This window comes from Diorhabda sublineata, chromosome 9 (assembly GCF_026230105.1).
Source record: "Diorhabda sublineata isolate icDioSubl1.1 chromosome 9, icDioSubl1.1, whole genome shotgun sequence".
Taxonomy (NCBI): Eukaryota; Metazoa; Arthropoda; class Insecta; order Coleoptera; family Chrysomelidae; genus Diorhabda; species Diorhabda sublineata.
Window position 1 is genome coordinate 13,790,706 of NC_079482.1, and position 23,428 is coordinate 13,814,133.

The 23,428-nt window shown below is 32.1% G+C and overlaps 1 protein-coding gene across 1 annotated transcript in view; it reads right to left on the reverse strand.

Moving 5' to 3' along the window:
* Positions 1 to 23,428, reverse strand: part of LOC130448715 (protein yippee-like 2) — a 249,952-nt gene that overhangs the window by 226,095 nt on the left and 429 nt on the right. The gene's annotated exons all lie outside the window — the stretch shown is intronic.

Genomic DNA, 23,428 nt, shown 5'->3' on the forward strand with positions numbered 1-23,428 from the left:
ACAATTTATAATGATAATTATGTAGTTAAATACTTTTATTAAGTACAAAGATTCAAAATCACACTCGGAATTGAATAGCTCACACTCATAACAATTAATTTATGCTCAAATTCAGAAAAAAAATTATAGAGCTGATACACACTTTTGTGTAAGACAAATAAGAGAGGTACTGCCCTTAAAGGAACTTTATTTGTCAAATACATAAAAAGGTTGTGATTAAGGAATTCACGGTGCGGCAGTGATTATAACACATTAGGTTACCACCTACAGCGTCCTATACAATTACGAAAAGTTCATTAAATAAAAGAACTACATTATGTATTAGTACGAGGACATGTTGAAAATTTATTGTGTAACATTATTGGCCAGTAATTAACTTTAAATTACTATTCTAGTCCTCAATTAATATTTACTATTATCTACCTATGTATTACAGAAATATAGCACGATTACAACTAAATATATTTATAACGAGTTTGAATAATTCGATAACTGTGGTCTAGCGAATTATTACGAGAGCACCTTATATATAAATAATATGAGGTAATACCCTCTTTTATTCTCAAAAACTTAATTATTCTAGTGTCTCATAATCATTCCCAAAATATTACCTACCATCAAAACCATTTTAATAAATTCATTCCTTCAAATTATTAGCTTGATATATGTTTTCAAAAAACTTTAAAACAAAAATCATAATTAAAATTATTTAAATCTAATACCATAATTTCTCACTTAGTTGAAATTTCTACAGCTGTTAGTGATATTCATATTGAATATAACAAAGAATCGTCTTTTAGTTTAGCTCCAATCTCTGAAGATGATAACTTGGTTATCGAAACGCGCTTCGCACAAGTAATTGTAAGTGTTGGTGTAGTACAGAAGTTCACAAACGTTTTTTCCTCGTAAATCACTTTCGCTATACTTATTACAAGTTTTAGTTTATACATTCACAGCATATTACCAACTCGTCAGAAATCAGATCTAACTGTGGAAATTCAAGTATACTCCTGAAGTAGAGCTTCCCGTGGACCCCTGGGGTGCACCTGGACCACGTTGAGAATCACTGGTGTAGGAATAGAGTAAACAATGTGTATAGAATTACAAGTTGTGTTTGATAAATAAAATTGAGCGATAATGGCAAGTTTTATTGAAATTATATGTAGTCCAGTCAATCAGGAGTTTTTCCAAAGATTTTTGGCCCCTACAACTAACTGATATCAACATGTAACATTTAGTCAACATCAATGTAAGAATCGATTTTAAAAATTTACTTACACCTGGTATTGTCTATGGAGTTGGAGCCACCTTTTCCAAAAGGTGGAAAATATGATCTTAACTATCAGTACTGGAATGGACAAAAAAAGTAATTCCATGATAAAAATGAAAATATCTATTTAAGGGATTATTTCTTAAGTTATTTGTAGTTGAAATATTCAATTTTCGTGTAAAAAGAGCATTTTTGGACGGTTTTTTGAATATATCTTTGAAAATGTACAACTTACATAAAAATTTTAGAAATAAAGTTGGAACCTGTCAAAAAATAAATAAATTTAATCTAAATCCAGATATTTAGTTGCAAAAATAACAGATATGGCTAGTTAATGATAATTTTATCCCACAACTGTAAAAATAATAACTATTTACTCAAAACTAATCAAATATCAAATATTATAAAATAATGTATTGAACATTTTTTGAGGGAAACTAAAAAAAATTAATGAATTTAATTACAAATCATTTGGATAAAAATCAACAAAGTTATAACAAAAATAAAAATTTTTTATCAAATTTTTCAAAAAAAATAATACAAAAAGTAATGAATAAAATTTGAATTTTTGGTTAATATCTCCATAACTAAAGCAGTAGCAAAAAACCGTTAGAAATAAAAATAAATAAATCTTTTTTTCCTTAACAATTTGATCTTTTAATTGTTAATGTATGACATCTAAAAAAAAGATATCGAAGTTTAAAGATTATACTTAAGAGCCAGGCCCACTGTTCTTGAACTTTTTGACCTTGAGTTTTAAAAAAACGAACAACCACGTAATATGCGAATTACCAGAAATTGTAGCATTTGAAATTTTCTCTACAATGACTTTTGAATCAATTTTATATATAAATAGCTCAGAGGTTGTATATGCTTATAGCTGTTTTAGGGCGGTCGGAACGTTACTCAGATAGGTACACCTGTGAGAATATACATTCGTACTTGCAGTTGTCGAGTTGGAATATTTTGCAATTCGACATGTGGAACATGCTCCGGTGACAGCTGTCTAAATTGCTCCTCTATCACAGATGAAGATGACGAAGAAGAGGAAGAAATCGAAAGTGTCCATGAAACATAATGATACATTCCATTTAATAAAAAATTTATTATATAAATTATTTTAATTTTTCCTTTCAAATATTGAGAAATATATTAAACAACAAAAAAAGAGTTTACATTTTTTTCATTATAAGGGTTGTTTTTAAGCGTGAAAATATTATTATGAATTAATATTTGGGGGTTGAAATATGATAAATATTATTTGAATTATATTCCGCGATATGTGAAAATGTTTTTTTCAATTTTTCTATTTATTCTGCTTAAGGGATAGTTTTCACACCTTTAGAATATAAAGCCGATGATAAAAATTTTTAAAAATGATCTACAGAGAAAATTAAACTTATTTCCAAAGTGGGAAACACAACCCTATAATCGTACTCCTTTTTTCTCCTGATTGTATGGACTATTGGTTATTATGTTGCACAAACGTGTACATTTAGCTAACTCTATTTTTATGTTGATACAATACGACTTCATAGAGACAGTAGCTCATCCATTTTAATTCAATTTGCTGACATAATTTACTTCATTATATTTGGATCTCCCTCACAGATATTCAGCAAACAATTTCGAACGTTTTCAATCCAAAGTTAATGCGTATGTATACAGCTGATTATATTATTATTTTCTCCTAGTTATGTGAATAGCTGACATGTGTAATAGTCAGCGCCAAATTCAGGTTTCTCGTCAACTCAACAATACACTTTGTGATAACTAATCCTTTCCTCTGTTGTGATTTTCTCATAATTTCTATTTGTTTTCCTTTTGTTTTTGTCATAAATCATTTTCTATTGAATTGGAGTATTATTTGTTGAAAAAATATTGGTTTTTCGGCCTTATCATTCAATCAATAGGATATTTCAGAATAATTTTCCTTTTTCAAAATATTTATCACAAACAAAGCATTTATATTATAAACAGAGCGCAACTTTAATTTTAACAACAGGAGTGATGACGTCACACACCACCATTGTTAGCGCAGGTCAGGGATCACTTTCCAAATAAAGTTTCAGCTGCGTTTAGCATCATACAGGGTGCGGCAGCATAACTTCCTTTTTTAAAAAGTTCGCCATTTAGTCGGTAGATGTCGTAACAGAGTGCTAGTGGTCTCGTTCGAGAGGGGGGACTATAAAGTTTTGTCCCGGCACAGTTCAGTCGCCATCATGCGTTGGAACAGTGAGGAGCGTGCGTTTGCCGTTGAGGTTTACTTTTCGAGCGGATGTTCTGTGATCGCAACCCAGCGCGCCTTTCGGAATCGCTTTAATTTAGCGCCCTTGGCCCCTGTCTCGGACCGGAAATCAATTCTTACGTGGGTCACTACGTTCAGACAAACTGCAAGTGTGACAAGACGAAGAACTGGAGTCCCTCGGCCCATTAGATCACCGGAGAACATTGAGTTAGTTAGAACTTCAGTGTTGCGATCACCACGGCGTTCTGCGCGCAAACATGCGTCTGCCCTTGGACTTTCCGATCGTTCTGTGAGGAGAATACTTCATGATGATCTTCATTTTCATCCATACAAGATGGCAATTGTGCAGGAACTTTCTGAACGTGACTTCAATTCTCGGAGGAACGCGTGTGAGGTTTTTCTGGAAGTCGTTCCTGAGGACGATATTGTTTTTTTTAGTGATGAAGCCCATTTTCATTTGTGTGGATCCGTAAACAAACAAAACATGCGCTACTGGGCTGATACCAATCCTCGACAATTGCATCAACGGCCTTTGCATTCACCTAAAGTCACAGTGTGGTGTGCAATTTACTCACGTGGAATTATTGGTCCCTGGTTCTTTGAGGAAAATGAAGTCACAGTGACAGTGAATTCGCACCGGTATGTAAACATGTTACAGGAATTTTTTTTCCCACGGCTAGATGAGTTGGACTTAGGGGACACTTGGTTCCAACAAGACGGAGCAACGGCACACACTTCAAGAACATCGATGGCTGTTTTGAGGGAACACTTCCTAGAGCGCCTTATCTCAATTAGGGGCGATTTGGAGTGGCCAGCCCGCTCTCCCGATTTGACCCCTTGTGATTATTTCCTATGGGGAACCGTCCAAGGACCCTACAAGATTTGAAAACGAACATCCAGGAAGAAATTGCCAACATAACGCCTGCTATGCTGGCAAGAGTCATGACAAACGCCAGAAATCGGTTTACTCAGTGTATGGAGAATGGGGGACGTCACCTAACTGATTTGATCTTCAAAACTCAGTAAAACAAAACTTTATGTATGTGCCTGTATTATAAAAAACGAATAAAAATTTTCTGATTCATACAATAAGTTTTATTAACTTTTGAAAAAAGGAAGTTATGCTGCCGCACCCTGTATATTTGTTTAGTGATTTGTAATTTTTTCGTATTTTCTATGATAAATTTTGCAAAAAACTACTTAAACTTTTTTATTTCAGTTTAACGTGCCTCGGCAGCGCTGGTCATTGGCACACAAAAACAATCATAAGTTGTATAGAAGACTGTTACAAAATCTATTACAATGCATAAATTGAATTATATTTTCTTATACAGTTTGGTGGCTTTAAGAAACTCCACTATTTTTCTTATTTCCGTCGGGCAGTTAAGTGTCTCCTTGAGGTTGGTTTTTATATCAAACTGTTAATATGCGGTAGAATATTCTCTGTAGTCGGCGAGGATGTGCTTAACAGTCACAGAAACTTGACAAGTTCGGCAGACAGGACGACTTTCTGACCACATCAAATAGCCGTTAGTAAGTTTCGTGTGGTTGATGCGAAGTCTTCTTATTGTCACAGCTTCTCTTCTATTCAAAAAGTTTGGGAAATGTGAGAAGTAGTTGGGTGGATTTGATGTAGTACTGTAGTACTCTTGCTCCATGTATCATGCCAAGATTTTTTAATGAGGTGTTTGAAGTTAATCTTCAGATCATTGGCCAGCTGAACTGGGACTTCAAGTTGATTCTTTGTGGCTTCTTTGGCATGGCGATCGGCACATTCGTTTCCAGCAATTCCAGTGTGCGATGGAAGCCAGATGAGAGAGACTGTTTTATCAAGAGCATTGAAAGTTTGGTAGGTGACATGAATGTTTTGGACTATTGGATGGTCGGTGAATATGGTTGTAATTAACTGTTTGAAAGTTTCAAGGATACTGTATAGTTCACCAGTGTAAACACTACACGTCGAGAAACTTTATTGGGAAAGTGAATTATGACAATATGACGACCGTGACGTCACGCTCCGGTTGTCTATTATTACATTACAATTTATTTCATGAAAATAATTTCGTAGGTCGATAGATTGACTAATTCTAAGCAACTTTTTTTCTAAAGTTGGTACTATTATAGTTATTAACGATTGAAACTGCTCATTTTTCATTGAAAAAACGCATAACAAAAATTTAGCTCATAAAAAAAGAGACTCGTTTTTTATCGACCTCTATAATAACTAAGTTATTGCTCGTTGAAAGATGGCGATTTTTGGAGAGCCCCGAAGTTAAAAATCTTTAACCTCAAATAACTTGAAATTGATGAAATTTTTGTAAAAAACTCAAGAGATCTTTTTCAAAGCACAAAAAAAATGAGTAGTGTCAAAATTCTTTTGCATAACAGTTGACTGATTTATAACCAAAATTAAGTTTCTTCTTCTCTCTTTTTTGAAAAAATGTAAAATTATACCCTCGCAATTATCATTGAAATTAATTGTAATCCACTTACAATTAACATTATTTATGTATTATTGATATGATCCATGTGATTTGACCGTTTTTAAATGCTTATTTTAGAAAAATAATTGATTAAATTGAACACTACATTCCCAAATCTTGAAACAAAAATAAACTTTCCTTAATTGAACCAAAAACTATTCATGTTATGAAAAAACGTTACAAATATTAATTGTTTTTCTTGTCAAAAATTTTGAGGTTTTTTAATTTTATGTATCATAAAAATTGAAGGAGATACATTAATTCAAAGTTTGCATTCGCGTAACTGATGTGGCAATCCTTCTGAGCTGCACCCTTTTCGAAATCGAGGGTTGATAAAGTTTTAATTGATATGACGTTAAAGTACTTGAAATCCTCTTCAAAATGTTTTTTTCAAAAAAGTTTTAAGCTTGAAAATTGTCAGAAAACCAACTGCTTTTTTTTCAAAATTTCGGAGCACGAAAAAGAGAAACGTGAAACGTACAATCGATTATTAGCTGGCACGAACGAGAAGAGGAAAAAGATATCGATGAAATGATGAAATATTATTATTCAAAATAATTTTTTATATTATTTTCTAAATAAAAGTTTATTAATTTTGAAAATATTTTTATTTTTTCATTATCTGTGTAAAAAAAATTTCAACTGCAATTTTGACATTTTTGGTCATTGAGGGTGGGTTTCATTAAGATTGAAACATTTAAAAAGCAACACTTCCTAAAAATACTGATTAAATATTCTCAATTTAATATAAATACACATTTGATTAATTTTTAATTATAAAGGAAGATTATTTTTTAACTTAAATTGTAATTAATCTGATTGATCATAAATGTGTTTAAGAATGTCAACAGATTTACGAATAATACATTGCAACTCCATTTTACTCGAAACATGCATAAAAACTGAGATTTTGAATTTTTTGCAATAAGGGGTAGTTTATACCCACCAAAATATAATTTAGCACAGGGACGATTTCGTAGGACTTGAATTAAAATTTTCTTGAAAATCGAGATTAAAATAAGTGTCTCTGAAAAAGGTTTACTACGCTTAGAGGATGGTCTTTGGAGGGGTTTCATGAGTCGGATTAATCTTGTTAAGAATATATACAGATCTATCTACCCTTCGGCACAGGGTAGATTTTGAATAAGGGGGTGAGTAGAGCTTAAATCCAAATTTTCATTGACGTTGATTAACAAAATTCCACAGTTTTAACGTTTTTACCGCTGGTTCCTGCCTATGAAGTTGGTTAGCATCAGTAAAATCTGTGTGAACTACGTCTATCTGGAATCAATCAGAACTTTTGTATGAACGCTTAGAAATGAGTTGCGCATAATATTGACTGTTTCTAATTATTTGTGTGTTCCCTGTGATAGCAAAACTCCCATTTTACGTATTAGTAAATAGTATATATCAAAAATTCGCCTCAATTTAGACATATTATTACATCTAAATAATTGTGTACACAATTCTAAAACACCTTATGTATATTTAAATCAAAATGTTATAATACGCAGAAAGTTGCAGATATAATATACTTGTTTATATATTTACAATTATTTATTGCCATCCACTGAGTTCTCAGAAGAAAAAACTCTTTTCATGTTCACAACTTCAAAAGTTAACCGCAAGAAACTCCATTTTACAAGTTCATAACTTCAAATTTTTACGTTGGCCAAATTCTGCTACTGGATGTGTTATAAAAGCACCAATATACGACTGATTTTTTTTTCAAATAAAATGGATCTATTGAGATCCCGTTAACTACAGGTCGGGTATGCATTTTGAACAGACTTTCCTTTAACTAAAAACTGTAATACTCAAACGGTTTGGTTTAAAACCTATGAAAGTAAGATTGCCGTTCCATTATTTGTATTGAATATTTCTTTTTGTTTCGACTATGGACAATGGCGGTCCACAGAATTGTATTCAATGCATAATATCTATTTTAATATGTTTGTTCCGTTCTTAGGTTCTTCCGTTATTAATCAATTAAATCTATTGAGGGTGATGGCTTTTTAATGATTATTGAAGGTAGATGATACAGTATGATACATGTGAATACAGTGAAAATAGACTAAATATTGAAGTTTAAATGAAAGCTTGCTACATGGATTTAAAGCAATGAAGTGATAATATATAGTTACTTTATTTATTGAATGGAATGCGTCAAAATAAAATATGATTACAAATAAATCAAATTATATATTTCCTTTCTAACAAAGGTTATTGACGAATCATTCCCTCTCTATATCCACAGTGAGTGACAATTTTTTTTCTAAAATTCAAGGTAATTTTTGAGAAGCCATTTTCTTACAAATCCAATATTATTAAAACTTTTTATTTTTTATTATAACTTTTTATTTTATTATAACATTATTATCTATTATAATACAAGAACGGTAGAATCCTTTGATATTTGTTTCACCGTATTTCCGCTTCTTCAATTGAAGATTTACTTTACCGTGTTTTTTTAGAATTCATGTACATTTTCACTACAACTATTTTCGCTCATAACCACTGTCCTACCACTGTTCTACTAACGCAGAACACAATTTTACCTTTAAAATAAGGCCCTACTATTTAGCTTAACAATTTTTGGCTCTTTTCGTGGTCTCGTTCACTTGGATTCTTCTGATTGAGAATAGTTTTCGTTTCTTCTTCTTTGTATTAGGCATATTCGCCTGTTTTATCCTCGACATCCTAGCCTCCTATCCTGCTTCAAGGTTGTCGCTTCACCTTTTTCTGGGTCTTCTAGTACTCCTTTGGCCCAATGGGGATTTATCGCGCGCTATCTTGGTCAGTCTGTTGTTATCCAAACGACTTATGTGCTCATTCCATTCTTTCTTTCCTGATAGAGCCCATTCGTTGAGGTCATCTATATTGCACAATTTTCTGATGTTCTCACTCCTTTTCCTGCGTAGCACTTTCGTTCAAACATACTGCTATTCTTAAGGCTTTATTTGTTTGCTCTCTTACTTCGCTCCAGTTTTCCAAATCCTGAAAGCTCGATTCCTAGGTATTTGAATTTGATTACTTGGTGAATTATCTGGTCGTCCACGATTAGCTTACATCTTATCGGAGTTTTGGATGTTGTCATACACTTGGTTTTGGACGCAGATATTATCATATTGAAAGATTTAACTGTGCAGTTAAACACACGTAAAAGCCTTTGAAGATCATCCTCATTTTTTGCGACTAGAACAGCATCATCATCGTAACATAATATTGTAATGTTTCGGTCCCCCATCCCCTTAGCTTTCTTACGTTCTTGATTATTTCGTCCAAAATGATATTAAAAAGCAAGTGGCTTAAGGAGTCTCTATATTTTCAATGGTTTTTATCAAGTCATAAGGGATTTGTTAGTTTTAGTTTCGTTTAAGTCAATTTTTTCTTAGTTTTCTATTATAGTAGGTATTCGATTTATTTAATAATTATTAGTTTTGTCATTTTGGTTTAGTAGATTTTGTACACAATATTTGTGAACATTTGTTGTATATGCGGTGGATTAATTTTTTGTATGAATTAGTTTTTGATAATAAAGTTTGATTTAGAGTCGAGGAGCGCTACTCCGAATGGTTTAAGTATATGAATTTGTAGATTTGAATAAAACAGGTAATGGTAGGGTATTTTTTTATTTTCATATGCACTTTCAGACTTCTCTTCGGTTGTAAGATGTAAACCCATTTTATGGTAACATCAAACGGACTTTTTCAGGTCTCACTTGAATAATAATTCTGTACATCGTTGCCGTTGCAACTACTTTCAAGCTCATAGTTCAAGACGTTTTCCACTACCTCTAAAGGTAAATATAAGTACTTTATCAATTCCTTTTCCTGGGAATAAACGTTATTCTGTTGAAGTGATTTTTCCATTGATTCGAATGCCCTCATTTTCGTAGTCGTAGAAAAAATTTCTTTCATATTGTCTGAAATGTTTATATGTATTATGGTTTATATTCACTATTTTCCATATTTAAGAAGCGTCACAAAATAAATCCAAAAAGTAATCATAAAATTAGAGCTATTCAAACAAGTTATTGGTGAAACATAATCTAACACATTAGGAAAAAAGTAGAGTCAGATTTTACGCGAAATTGTGGGTAAATATAAGTACTTTATCAATTCCTTTTCCTGGGAATAAACGTTATTCTGTTGAAGTGATTTTTCCATTGATTCGAATGCCCTCATTTTCGTAGTCGTAGAAAAAATTTCTTTCATATTGTCTGAAATGTTTATATGTATTATGGTTTATATTCACTATTTTCCATATTTAAGAAGCGTCACAAAATAAATCCAAAAAGTAATCATAAAATTAGAGCTATTCAAACAAGTTATTGGTGAAACATAATCTAACACATTAGGAAAAAAGTAGAGTCAGATTTTACGCGAAATTGTGGAAATAAACAAAAATTTATTTATTTGGAATCTCACGAAAGAATTTGAGTTTTCACCATAGGAAGTTACTTACTCATTTATAATATTAAATGATTTATTAAGCGGTAAACAGAATGAACGCGAGCATGACGTGCTCTAGACGAACATAAATGTCAAAGATAATTCGACTTGTTGAGAAACTGTGATAACACACACAATGGTCGCGCTTATATGCGTTCTTGACGTCGAAGTTAACCAATTTTCTATGCGTTGATCGTCGCTGAGTGTCAAAAACATAACATCACTTTTCTAGCGTAGTTTTTGGTTGAGGATACCTTGAAAAATGACTTTTCTGAGTGAAAGAATTTGTACGTGCTCATGAGTGTTTATATAACACTCGGCTGGAGACATGAAAACTAAAATTTGGCAGAATAAAGGGAATCATTTTCCTATTTGAAAATTCCATGACAAAACTGGTGATTAACTTCCTGATTTAATCGACAATCCTGTTACCTTATTGAATGTTTTATTGAGTCTCTGCTCAATAAGTTCAAAAGTTGATCATATAAACCCAGATTTATTATTGTATTTTTAAAAAATTCGTCTGGGTCTAATTCGTTCATTTTAAGTCTCACTCACCAAAGCCGAGTTAAATAACGCTTTGTATAATTTCTATAAGCATTTCATACAGTGAAGTAAGTATATAATACATTATAATTAATTCAAAATCGAATATCACTGTTTAAATTCTTCCTTTAAATGCGCTTTTAAGGTTATGTTTACTAGTGAACCAGCTTCATATTCGCGTTAATTCTGTGCACTGCTTAAAATGCACATAAAATGATTAACAATGCTAACACTTGTTTATGGCGAGCAGTTAACACTAATACTTAAGCGTCAGAATAATTAAAAATGCTATATGAATAGTTTTAATAATTTTAAGGTTATCCAGGAAAAATATACATATATCATGCACAATGTAAAAGAATTATAGTCCCATAAACATCCTCTTTTCCTGAAAATCCTGACAAAATTGTTAATAACGTGACGCCTCAGTATAATCTAGGAGTTATGATTATTGCACATCTTTTACATCCCATACAAAATGTAAGCAGAGATTATAATGAAAAAATATAATTAGAACGTGACAATGTAATTGATATATAACTAGTAATTTATGTGATGATTAAAAACGTTTGTTTATAATTAATTTATTGAATTAGAAACTTTCTTCTACCACACTATAATATTTGTATAAATAATAAAAATTGAATACGGCTAAATATTTGATTATATTGAAATCTAATTTGAGTAATTATTGAAAAAATCGCTAACCATAATAATGTCCATAACTGCACGTGTATATTAAACACGCATACAAAAAATACAACCCACAGAGTACGCATATACTACTTCACCTGATAACCTCAATAATTACTATGTGAATGTAGCCAAGAATTTATCAAATCCTATAACTCCTTCTTATGATCCGCTTTCATATCTCCCTGATGCTAATGTTAACTTACACAGTTTCTTCTTTATACCCGTAGTTTTAGCAGAGCTTCGCAGTAAAACTAATGACATTAAAAATAAATACTCATCTGGAACTGATGCATTAAAAATGTTTTTGAATCACCTTACTACTTTAATGAACGTTTCATTTGAAAATGGCACTTTTCCCAATTGCCTTAAGACGGCTATAACTATACCTCTGCATAAAGGAGGAAATAAAAATCAAGCATCGAATTATCCCCAATTGCACTCTTTCCCACGTTATCTTAGATCATAGAAATATTGGTCAAAAAAAGGCTTTTATCATTTCTGTTTAAATATAAAATACTTACTACCCATCAATTTGGGTTTTTAAGTAACAAATTCACAAATGATGCTATATTCTCCCCCCTAAATAATGTCTACTCTAAACAGCCATCACTGCAACAACTTTTTGTGATTTTTCTAAGGCTTTCGATTGTGTTAATTATAATATTTTAATCAACAAATTGCAGAGCTACGGTTTCAGGGGAACATATCTCGCATGATTTAAGTAATTCCTTATCAACAGAAGTCAGCTTGTAAGGGTTGATACAACGGTGTCTTCTTGCATGCCAATAGAATGTAGAGTGCCCCAAGACTCAGTAATAGGCCCTATTTTGGGACAACACTAGTTTCTCTTGGAGCAACTCTAATCTCATGGCACTTCATAGGACCATATCTAGTGACCTAATTACCCTTAAATCATGATGCGATTGTAATCTTTTCTGTATCAACGTTGACAATTCCTTGAAATGGAAGTTACATATTGCCGCCTTATCTAAAACATTAAGTTCCTATTGTTTTGCGCTGAGATCAATTTCCAAAGAACTGAACTTATCGACCTCCTCAACAATTAATTATTCCCTTATTGAGTCGCATCTCCTATATGCCCTTCCCTTCTGATGTTCGTGTGGTGCGACGCAATTTGAGCGATTCTTCAAACTACAAAAGTGAGCTTTTAGATATTTACTCGGACTAAACAACAGGGATCATTGCAGGGACTTCTTTAAAAAATTAAAAATTCTGACTTCCTTCCTTATTTATCTTTGAATCCATTTGCCTAATTCCTAAGCACGCTTCCCCAATTTCAGAAAGGTCGTTGCACGACTGTCCACTTAGGAATGCGAAACATGACCTTCACCTACCTACTCCACGTTCAAAATTAGTTAAGTGCTCAATATTTTACAATGCAAAAAAATGCACAATCACTTGCCAATTGAAATCAAATCGATATCGTTCACTGCCACGTTGCCGATAAGAAATATATATATATATATATATATATATATATATATATATATATATATATATATATATATATATATATATATATAACAGCTTTGAGAATCATTTCAACTAACAGCAACTATCAATTAAATGGTTTCAAATAGGATAACGATAAAAAGAAACTTGAGGATTTATGTGTGTAATTGAGAAACATAGTACGTTCACAAAACATTAACGAAATTATATAACGGAGATTATACTCGTAACAAATGTAGCAAATGTAGGATGTGTAAGACATTGGAAACAATTCAACATATAACATCAAGATTCTAGTTTAAACAGAGAATTTGAATCTTACACGAATCTTTACTGCAAATACTTTAAATATAAATCTGATTCAGTAAATGAAAACTATTGTCTATCTCCCATCAAATTCAAAATAGAAGACAAAATATATAAGGGCCATAACACAGAAAACATATACAAAAAAGCATGGAAATACACCTAAATAGTAGAAGAAAAATTTAGAAAGCGGAATAGTTCAGACATTCCTATTTCAGCTATAATCTTCGTACTACCAGAGTCACATAGTGACCTCAAGAAACACATCAAATCAACAATAATTGAAACATACGATGGTTGCTACTTAAGTTTTGATAAGCGGGCGAAATCGAGTAGACAAATGCAAAAACTTGTAAGGGGTTCAATTTTTTAAAAAAAAATATTGATTTCCCGATTTTTAATCATTTATACTATATTTGGGTCAAATTAATTTATTTTCATTATTATCATTATTTATATACCTTTCTTATATTTATTTCAGAGGTAGGTAAACAAAGAAAACAGCGAAGATGTATTGAGCAAAATAAAAGAAATACTCTGGACCCAATGAAGGTACTTGCCAGGAAAGCATGGAATAATTACAGGAAAGACACGGAGATAGAAAAGATTATTGAAGTTTCAAGCTAATTTCAGCCCTAATCAACTAGATAAAGGAATTTATAGGCCACTTACCTCATGAATATTAAAATATAATCTGCGTTATCCGTTCCAATGTTTTGTTAAAATATAAATATTATTTAATGAAAAAAAAATATTAATTAAAACTATTTATAATTAGATCGAAATTCATGAACTATAATTATAATTTTTATCAAACTATCATTTTTATGCACATGAAACATTACTAACAATTATCCATATTATATTTGACTGTTTCAAATACTTCCAAATTTTCATAATCGAACTTATATTTCTGTGCTTTTATATGTTGTCCTATTTTTTTATCATATAGTGTCTTTTTAATCTATTTCATAAATATCGAGTTGTCTGTCCTATGCAAATAGTAAAAATTAGCTTCATATATACTATAGACGTTTTCTAATTTTTGGTATTTTCATACCAATAAAATAATCTGATGTATTCTGTCCCTTTTGACTTATTCTAATATATATTTATTGAAATAATTAAATAACTGTTGAGAAGGTCTTTCTACATAAGGAAATCAAAAAATGGAGATGCTCATTTAAGAACGCCTTATTTCAATTTATCTTTTTAATTTAATTAGTTTATATATTCATTTAGAGTTATTAATTAAGAGCAAATTTTAATCTAACATACACCTTAGGTTTCGGGCAACTTGTTTGGGCAGATATAGGACAACATAATGAATCCTCTTGACGAAGGTTTCAACTTAGCAAAAATTAAGAATCTACTAGATGGAAGCGTGGTCGTGCACGACTAATTAAGAAATTAAAAAGTTCAAACAACTTGCAAATGACAAATTATCTGGCATACTATGAAATTAAGGACCTTGGTTCACTCAATCCCTCAATAAGGATCTTTGAACTAACAGAGAAGAACTGACCTGATTAATTACCTTTATAATGAAGCAAAATCAGAACGTTTTTTCGGAAAATTGTATTATTGATATGATAAACATCTCTACTCTGGAAAAAAAAGCAATACCTTTCAAGGAAAATTATCTCTGAATATTAACTCCTACAAAAAGGCTATGCAAGAAGGTGGTTTGTTGAACGGATATGATTGCTGCCCAGTTTATGACGCTATTGAGTTAATAATGTGTTTTAAGTGTTGTGGTTTTGCGCATGCGAAAACTGGACGAATCTGTCCTATTTTCAAAAAGGATAATAAAATTGTTACTTAGAGCTATCGACCCTTCACAATTATTTCCAACTTTTGTAAGGTATTTGAAACTCGACTTTACGAAGTTCTTTTCCACCACGTGAAACTATCATGGTTTTTAACCTGGTAGATCTACGATCTCGAATTTAAAATGCTTAACGCAGCACACACGGATAGCGGTTGTCAGGTTGATGTCATCTATACAGATTTTTCCAAAGCTTTGATCGCTTGGATCATGGCATTCTTCTGACTGAGGTATCCAACATTAGTTTAATTGAGTCATTTATCAATTTATGTCATAACTCATGGATAGAAAACTTACAGTTATTTACCATGGTTTCAACACACTAGAAATTACCGTATCTTATGGAGTGCCCCAGGGCTCGGTACTTGCGCCACAATTATTTTTAATATTTATTGATGACATTGTCTCAGAATTAAATTCTCCTTTATACCCATAATCTGAAGCTATATTGATTGATAACTGCCACTTACTTCAATTTGATATAGATAAAATTTGTGATTGATGCGATAAAAATACGCTTTCTCTCAACAATTCAAAATTTAATACCTTATCTTACACAAAAAACTTGACCCCCTTCGTTTCAATTATAGCATTTCTAATAATTTGCTTAAAACGTCTGCAACAAAGATTTTGGTGTTACATTTGATAGTAAATTAAACTTTGTTGAGCATATTAACATTATTCTTGGTGGAGCCTTTAGGAACCTCAGTTTCGTTCTGAGAAACCGAAGTTAAAACCGTATCTTCACTTTTTAATGTATTCGTTCTTCAAAAAACTAGAATATGCTTCTCTTATATGGGACTCAAGCTACCAAACTCGTATAAAAAAAAATAAACTAGACATATGTGTTCTTCCTTGATATTCCTTCATAAAAGTGTGACGAATAAAATTGACAATCCAGAATTGCTAGGTTTTTTAAGAATAGGTACATACTCCTCGAGTTGTCACAGGGTTCCACTCTTTATTCAACTTTCCAGTTGCTAGAACTAATGTTCTCAATTTTTCCATTATATCGAATAAATCAATATCACTGTCAAATGCAGAAATCTCTGAATACTTTTGCGGCTATTTCTAACATACAGAAGAAAATTTTTTGAGTTTTATAACTTTTTCGTTATTGATATTTGACCGAGTTATCGTGGAATTCTAGAATTGTTATTCCTTTTTTCGTATTTTTGCGCTTATATTATTTACACTTCATCTAAATGTGCTATTGTTTACTTGTACTTTACAACTTTAATTGTTCAATTGATAACTTTTATGTATGTCTTTCTCATCTATTAATTGGCCCTTGTACTGTAGGGTTGTGTAAATAAATAAATAACTAATGAAGTCAAGGCAAATAAAGTTCAACACGAAAACAAAAAATAAAGTAGCAGAAACAGAGAGCACATTAAGAAATTTCCTCAGGGCAAAGTTTTCTCTATTTTTCAGATATCTACAGTAAAAATTATGGTTAAATTTCATTATTTATAAGAACCGCATAAAAAATTTTTTAGTCATTTTCGTTGGTTTACTTATGTGTCCCATGCCCCCCCCCCCTAACACTGTTGTAAACCACGTTACACATACACCGGTATGCTTATGCACAGGCACGCGCTTTCTCTCCCTCTAAAAATGTGAAGTTTAATGTATGCTGTATACCTGTAATAGTCCAGAGCCGGTAGCTCTGAAAGTCCCGTCTTAGCGGAATCAAAAAATTTTTATTTAAATAAATAGAACATAAGTATAGGAATACATTGAGCTTGGTATGCGTGGATTCCTATTACCGAAAGAATGTAAGAAAATTATTAAAAAAAATGAATGTTTTACCGTTATCGCGGGTAATAATTTTTTTAATGTATTCGACAGTAAATTTTATTGGCTTTTGGAAAAAATCACGCAAACCATTTTTTTGCCGGAAGGGTCTATTTGAAGTGAGTGATGAGGAATAAAATTTGTCCATCACGCCGAAACATTTTTTTTAATTTTATTTATTTGTGTCAAATTTGAGCTAACCAGTATATTTGTATCGTGTCATAAATCATCTCAGGATAAAGAGCATGAAACACTTTACATATTGGAGAAAAAAATATCAGAACAATTCACTTTTCAAATAGCACCATTATAAAGCAGAAGATTTGCCTTTTGAATTAACATTGTTTCAGAAATTGCAGCTAAAATGAAAAAATCTTAATGAGGATTGTTTTTTGTTATATTCATATTTCAGATAATTATTTTTATTTATTTTGGGAGAAAAAATGACGGGCACTCTATTTTTCCCGAATTTCTATATTACGATTCTATTTGAGAATTTTAACCTTAAAAAATGTAATTTTTTCCAACGGACCAAGGAGTTTTGTTGAAAATTGCCTTTATAAAAGTTGAAGATTTTTTTGTACTGTATAACTTTTATACTGGGTGTCCCAGAAATTGCACGACAGGCTGACACGGGAGGTAGATCAGCTTTAGATCTATCAAATAAAAGCAACATGACCTCAGTAAAAGTTTTTTAGTTTTCGAGATATTAACACTTTTAGGTTTTTTCAGAAAATCTCTACTTTTTGCCCTATTTTTGTCTGTTATGGGCATAAAAAACCTCTAATTTATCATTCTTTTTTTTCTGGGCTACCACTAATAGTTGGTTGAGACAACCCAGTATTCATTTTAATAAAAAGTAGCACGACATTAACAAAAAAAAACAACTCAATCTTACCTTTTGTTTCAAAGCGAAAACCTTAACTAAAGTTTGGTTAGCGACTGTGAAAAAAAAATGTACCAGACTGAGTCAGAAAATGTTCTTAAAAACTAGCCTGCTTAATGCTCCTTCCAAAATGGTACAACATTTATAGTTTTTTTTTACTAAAAATTGAATAATACCACGTTTTGTCATTGAAGTCGTAATTCTTCGAAATTAAGAAACTAAAAAATAATAGTTTTAATTGAATGTGCAGCCTTCTTTTGTCTCCATATCACTGAGAAACTGAATGACCTTAAACATTTATTGACTATCTCGCTCACACTCATTGTTCGGTCGGTAACGACGTTACGAAGAGGATCAGAGGTAATACCTGCGCACTGCACCGCAGGGGCGCAGGGTAAATTTAGTACTGCTCCTTGTGTTTAGTGCTATACACGTGTTCTTTAATTCCTTCGTCTTGAAATTTCGGTTTGCATTTTTACGATAACTTCGCATTAACTTGGATTCCGTTTTGCTAGTGTTTGGAATTAGTTTATTGGATACAGTTTCATAACGACGACTTAGCGCTCTTAGTGGACTCGATTTACTTTGTGATTTGGACTGCTTTTAAGATGGCAAATGAACAACCTGTGCTTTTCACCTCTAGTGAGTACACAGACATGTTGTTAATATATGGTGAGACAAGAAGCGTTTCTTCACGTGCTAACGTGAGTTATAACGCAAGATTGGCAGCGAGATTGTACTCGGAAAGATACCCTAACCGCAGGCGAGCATCCCATGAGATTATTTTTCACACTGTCAATGCCTGCCGAGAAGGTAGAATCCCTGGCCAAAGAAGTTCTCAAGAAAGACCACGTAGTACTCAAGAGGATGAGGTTGTACTAGAACAAGTATCGGAGGACCCATCTACTTCATTAAGGGCAATCGAACGACGTACTGGCGTTTCTAAATCGTAAGCGTAACGAATTTTGAAGAGGTATGAATACCACCCGTACCATATTCAAAGGGTTCAAACGCTGTTAAGCAGTGATTATACAAAACGTGTATCGTTTTGTCGTACAATGCTGGAGAAGCATGAGGAAGACCCAAATTTTTTCAACTACGTCTTATGGAGCGACGAGTCGGCCTGTAAAAGAGATGGGTATCTTAATCTACATAATATTCACAGTTGGCAATTAGAAAATCCGCATGAAGTAAGACAAGACCGTTCGCAGCACCAATTTAAAATAAATTTATGGACCGGGATCCTCAATGGGCAAATAATTGGCCCATTCGAACTCCCTGCTACTCTTAATGCAGCAATGTATTTAGAATTTTTACAAAATGATCTACCCATTCTTTTGGAAGATGTGTCTCTTGAGACAAGAAAAAGAATGTGGCTGCAGAATGATGGGTGCCCTGCTCACTATGCCCGCGCAGTTAGAGCTTATCTGGATGACACATACCCAAGAAGATGGATTGGCCGGCTAGGACCAATTTTGTGGCCCCCACGCTCCCCAGACCTAAACCCACTGGACTTTTTCTACTGGGGATGTTTAAAAGATAAAGTGTACAGTAAACCAATTCGATCGGTCGATGAATTGCGGCAACGAATCAATGAAGCAGCTCGCGAAATTACTAATTTAAGTTTAGGACGTTTAAAGACACAGTTTTTAAGAAGATGCAGGTTATGCATAAGAGCAGGTGGTAGAAATTTTGAAAATCTGCTATAATAGTTTATTCAATGTGAATTCTGAATGGTAAATATTTATTTGAATGTAATTGTAAAATCTAATGAAAATAAAAAAAAATACAACCCTACGTTCTGTACCCAAATTATTTTGATGCCAGCCTACAACAACAATTATAAAAGGATAATGGATAACTCTATTAGACATTGCTAAACTAAAAAGCGATTACAGTAACTAAAAAGTTGTAAGTTGAAGACAAAAGTCGGCTTAACTTTGTATTACGTATTATTTTTGATTTGAAGTATTGCGAAAGTAGTACAACTTCAATGACTATACTTGATATTATTCAATTTTTAGTAAAAAAAAAACTATAAATGTTGTACCATTTTGGAAGGAGCATTAAGCAGGCTAGTTTTTAAGAACATTTTCTGACTCAGTCTGGTACATTTTTTTTTCACAGTCGCTAACCAAACTTTAGTTAAGGTTTTCGCTTTGAAACAAAAGGTAAGATTGAGTTGTTTTTTTTTGTTAATGTCGTGCTACTTTTTATTAAAATGAATACTGGGTTGTCTCAACCAACTATTAGTGGTAGCCCAGAAAAAAAAGAATTATAAATTAGAGGTTTTTTATGCCCATAACAGACAAAAATAGGGCAAAAAGTAGAGATTTTCTGAAAAAACCTAAAAGTGTTAATATCTCGAAAACTAAAAAACTTTTAATGAGGTCATGTTGCTTTTATTTGATAGATCTAAAGCTGATCTACCTCCCGTGTCAGCCTGGCGTGCAATTAGTGGGACACCCAGTACTTATTAAACGTTTTTCAATTAGCTATGAAATTTAACACTAAACCGCAATAATGCATTTTTCAACCATTTTACCCCCTAAAAACTACCCTTTAACTCTACTCTTCACGCTTTATTGTTTATTACCACCCCATTTCCCGTTTTGAGCTGTTAAAGTAGTACAGCATTGACGTCGCTTGGTGAGATTTATTTAATTCATAAATTTCTTTGAATAAATAGAAATATGGCGACTACGGGCGAATGAAGATAATGAAATTGCATAGTGTAGTGAGAATAAAGACAGGTATGAATTTAATAATAAAGATTCGATATACAAATACAGCAAGTTATTTGAAATACATTCGAATGTTTAAAAAAGGAATATATTCAGCAATCTGATAATCCAATAATAATAAGAATGGCTGAATTAACTAGAGTAAATAAATTTTCCATTTATCGAGTAGTCAAGTCAGGGGTTGCTGTGAATCATTCACAGAGCCGAAAAACATGTAAAGAAAAACTGAAATCAGTTGACAAAGCTACACAAGATTTTACATGTAGGACAATTTACAGTTTATATAACGAGAACAGGGTTGCGACATTAGAAGTAATACTGCAAAAGGTAGCAGATTATCCAGAATACAATTATATCAGTTTAGAAACATTGCGTCAAGTTTTTTCAGCATTTGGTTTTAAACACAAAAAACTGAATAAAAGGATAGCAATAACCGAATCGTCAAGGATAGTTCCATGGCGACAAGATTATTCACGTGAGATAAAGGACTACCGAAGTTCTAATAGGCACATAATTTATCTAGATGAAACATGGTGTAGTAAATTTCGGTTGGGTTGACACTAGTAAAAATTGCTGTTTGGATGGGCTAAAGGAAACGCATTATAATAGTAAACGCGGGAAGCAAAGACGACTTCGTGCTTAATGCTTTATTAATATCTGCTAGAAAAATTAAAAACTGTGCAGCTGATTATCATAAAGATATGACAGCAGAATTATTTGAAAAGTGGTTTAATGAACAGCTTTTACCGAACATTCCACCACAGTCAGTAATCATTATGGACAACGCATCCTACCAGTCGCGGCAACTCCTTAAGATATCAAATAGTAGTAGTAACAAAGCTCAAATTTTAGCATTTAAGTATGAAAAAAATATTCCTATAGCTGTCAGCGATCTAAAAAATGCCCAACAAAGAAATGCTGTTATTAAAGGTCTTCTCGGACTACCTCCTTACTATTGCATATTAACCTTATAGAGTTGATATGGACAAACGTAAAATCAGAATTACGAAAATATAATCAGTCTCCAGAACTGAGTAAAGAGGTTGTAAAATTCGTTCTAGAAGTTCTAGCAGCAGACTGCCAAGAGCTTTGGAAAAACTGTGTTGAACATGTTATCAAAGAAGAAGATGAATATGTGGTATTACTCTTATTACAACCCTTCATAATTTTATCAAATGATGACCTTAGTTCAGAAGATTCTCACTACCATTATTATTTATAAAGATACTTTAAAATTAAAATGTTTCTTTTATAGTTTTTGCTTTGAAATTTTGTTTTCAAGAAAAAAAAGAATGGGATACAAAAAGGGCTCAGTTCACGTCTGGTCTCTTGTTTAAACCAAACTCTCTTACGGGCGGGTACATTCTACTCGTCTATTTACGTTTTATAATTTAATATTCTGTTGTGGCAAGTTAGTAAGTAGTACCAAGTAAGACTAAAATGCATTTGTCTAAATATCTCCGAATAGTGCCGTCAAATTTATAATGATTCGATTGACTTTTAACGAATACTTAGATATACATATTTTTAATAGTAATTATAACAACAATAAAGTATTTATAAAATTTTATAAAATAAGGTATCTACGCCTATGGTATATCAAACAAAATTGTCGGCAAGTGTTTCGTAGTGTTCATGTTGTAGTATTTATGTATCAATATGATAATATATGAGGATTAGTTTAAATATCAACTCTTCGATAAATTTTTTCTAAATATACCTGTGGATATAGTCGGCAAATCGTAAACGTTTGGTAAGAAACCTTCTCTAAAGCAGCATCCTTAAATGACTTCTTTATATTGCAAAGGTTCTTTAAAACTGATTTACGAGTAGTACTGTCTGCTAAAGAAACTTATAATTCACAGATATTATTTATTCTGACCAACATATTTCAACATAATTTGATAGAGTACAAATTTTTTTCTATTTTTAGGATTGTAACAACTGAATCGAATAAAATATATGAATAATAATAATTGTTTAAACAAATGTTTCCAATGGGATATGTAGATAACTGGAAACTACCATCTCAACAAAATGAAAGTAGATTTTATTAATGCTTATTTAATTACTGTATAGTAGGTAAAAGTAACTTTATATCTATTATAAAATCTATAATCATTAGAACATAAACATGCATTTATAACCTGTATTTTCCGGCTAACAAGATGTAATAACTGCAATAATAGATGAGAGTGTATAGTTTAAAACAAAATAGTAGTATATAAATTAAATCGGTCCAAGTAACAGGTGTGCTGCACTCATAAAATAACTTATATAAATTATTCACAATAATGTATTCAGTATCCAAAAAATAATTTCTTCAAACGATAGTTTATTTCCCCGATTCAGCCTCCAGCCGTGAGGTCAACACTCTTGGCACCTCATCAACTTTATCAGTCTCTTTTCCATCTCGATTTCGGAGTACCTTTACCATTACAAAATACACATTTTCAAACAAAGAAAAATCTTTCTCATTCCATCCCACACACGTGGAATACGGCGCAGTAAGAGACGAAACAACACAAGACGTAGCGAAAACTCGATGTGAAAGTAGTCTGCAAACAGCTGACTTGAACAACAAAGAATAGAGAAACGTATGAAATATCCATGATTGTTATTAAAACTTGTTAAATTAAAAATAATAAGGTAATGTGTGCATTCTTTGAATTTCATATATAAATTAGTCGAGGTATT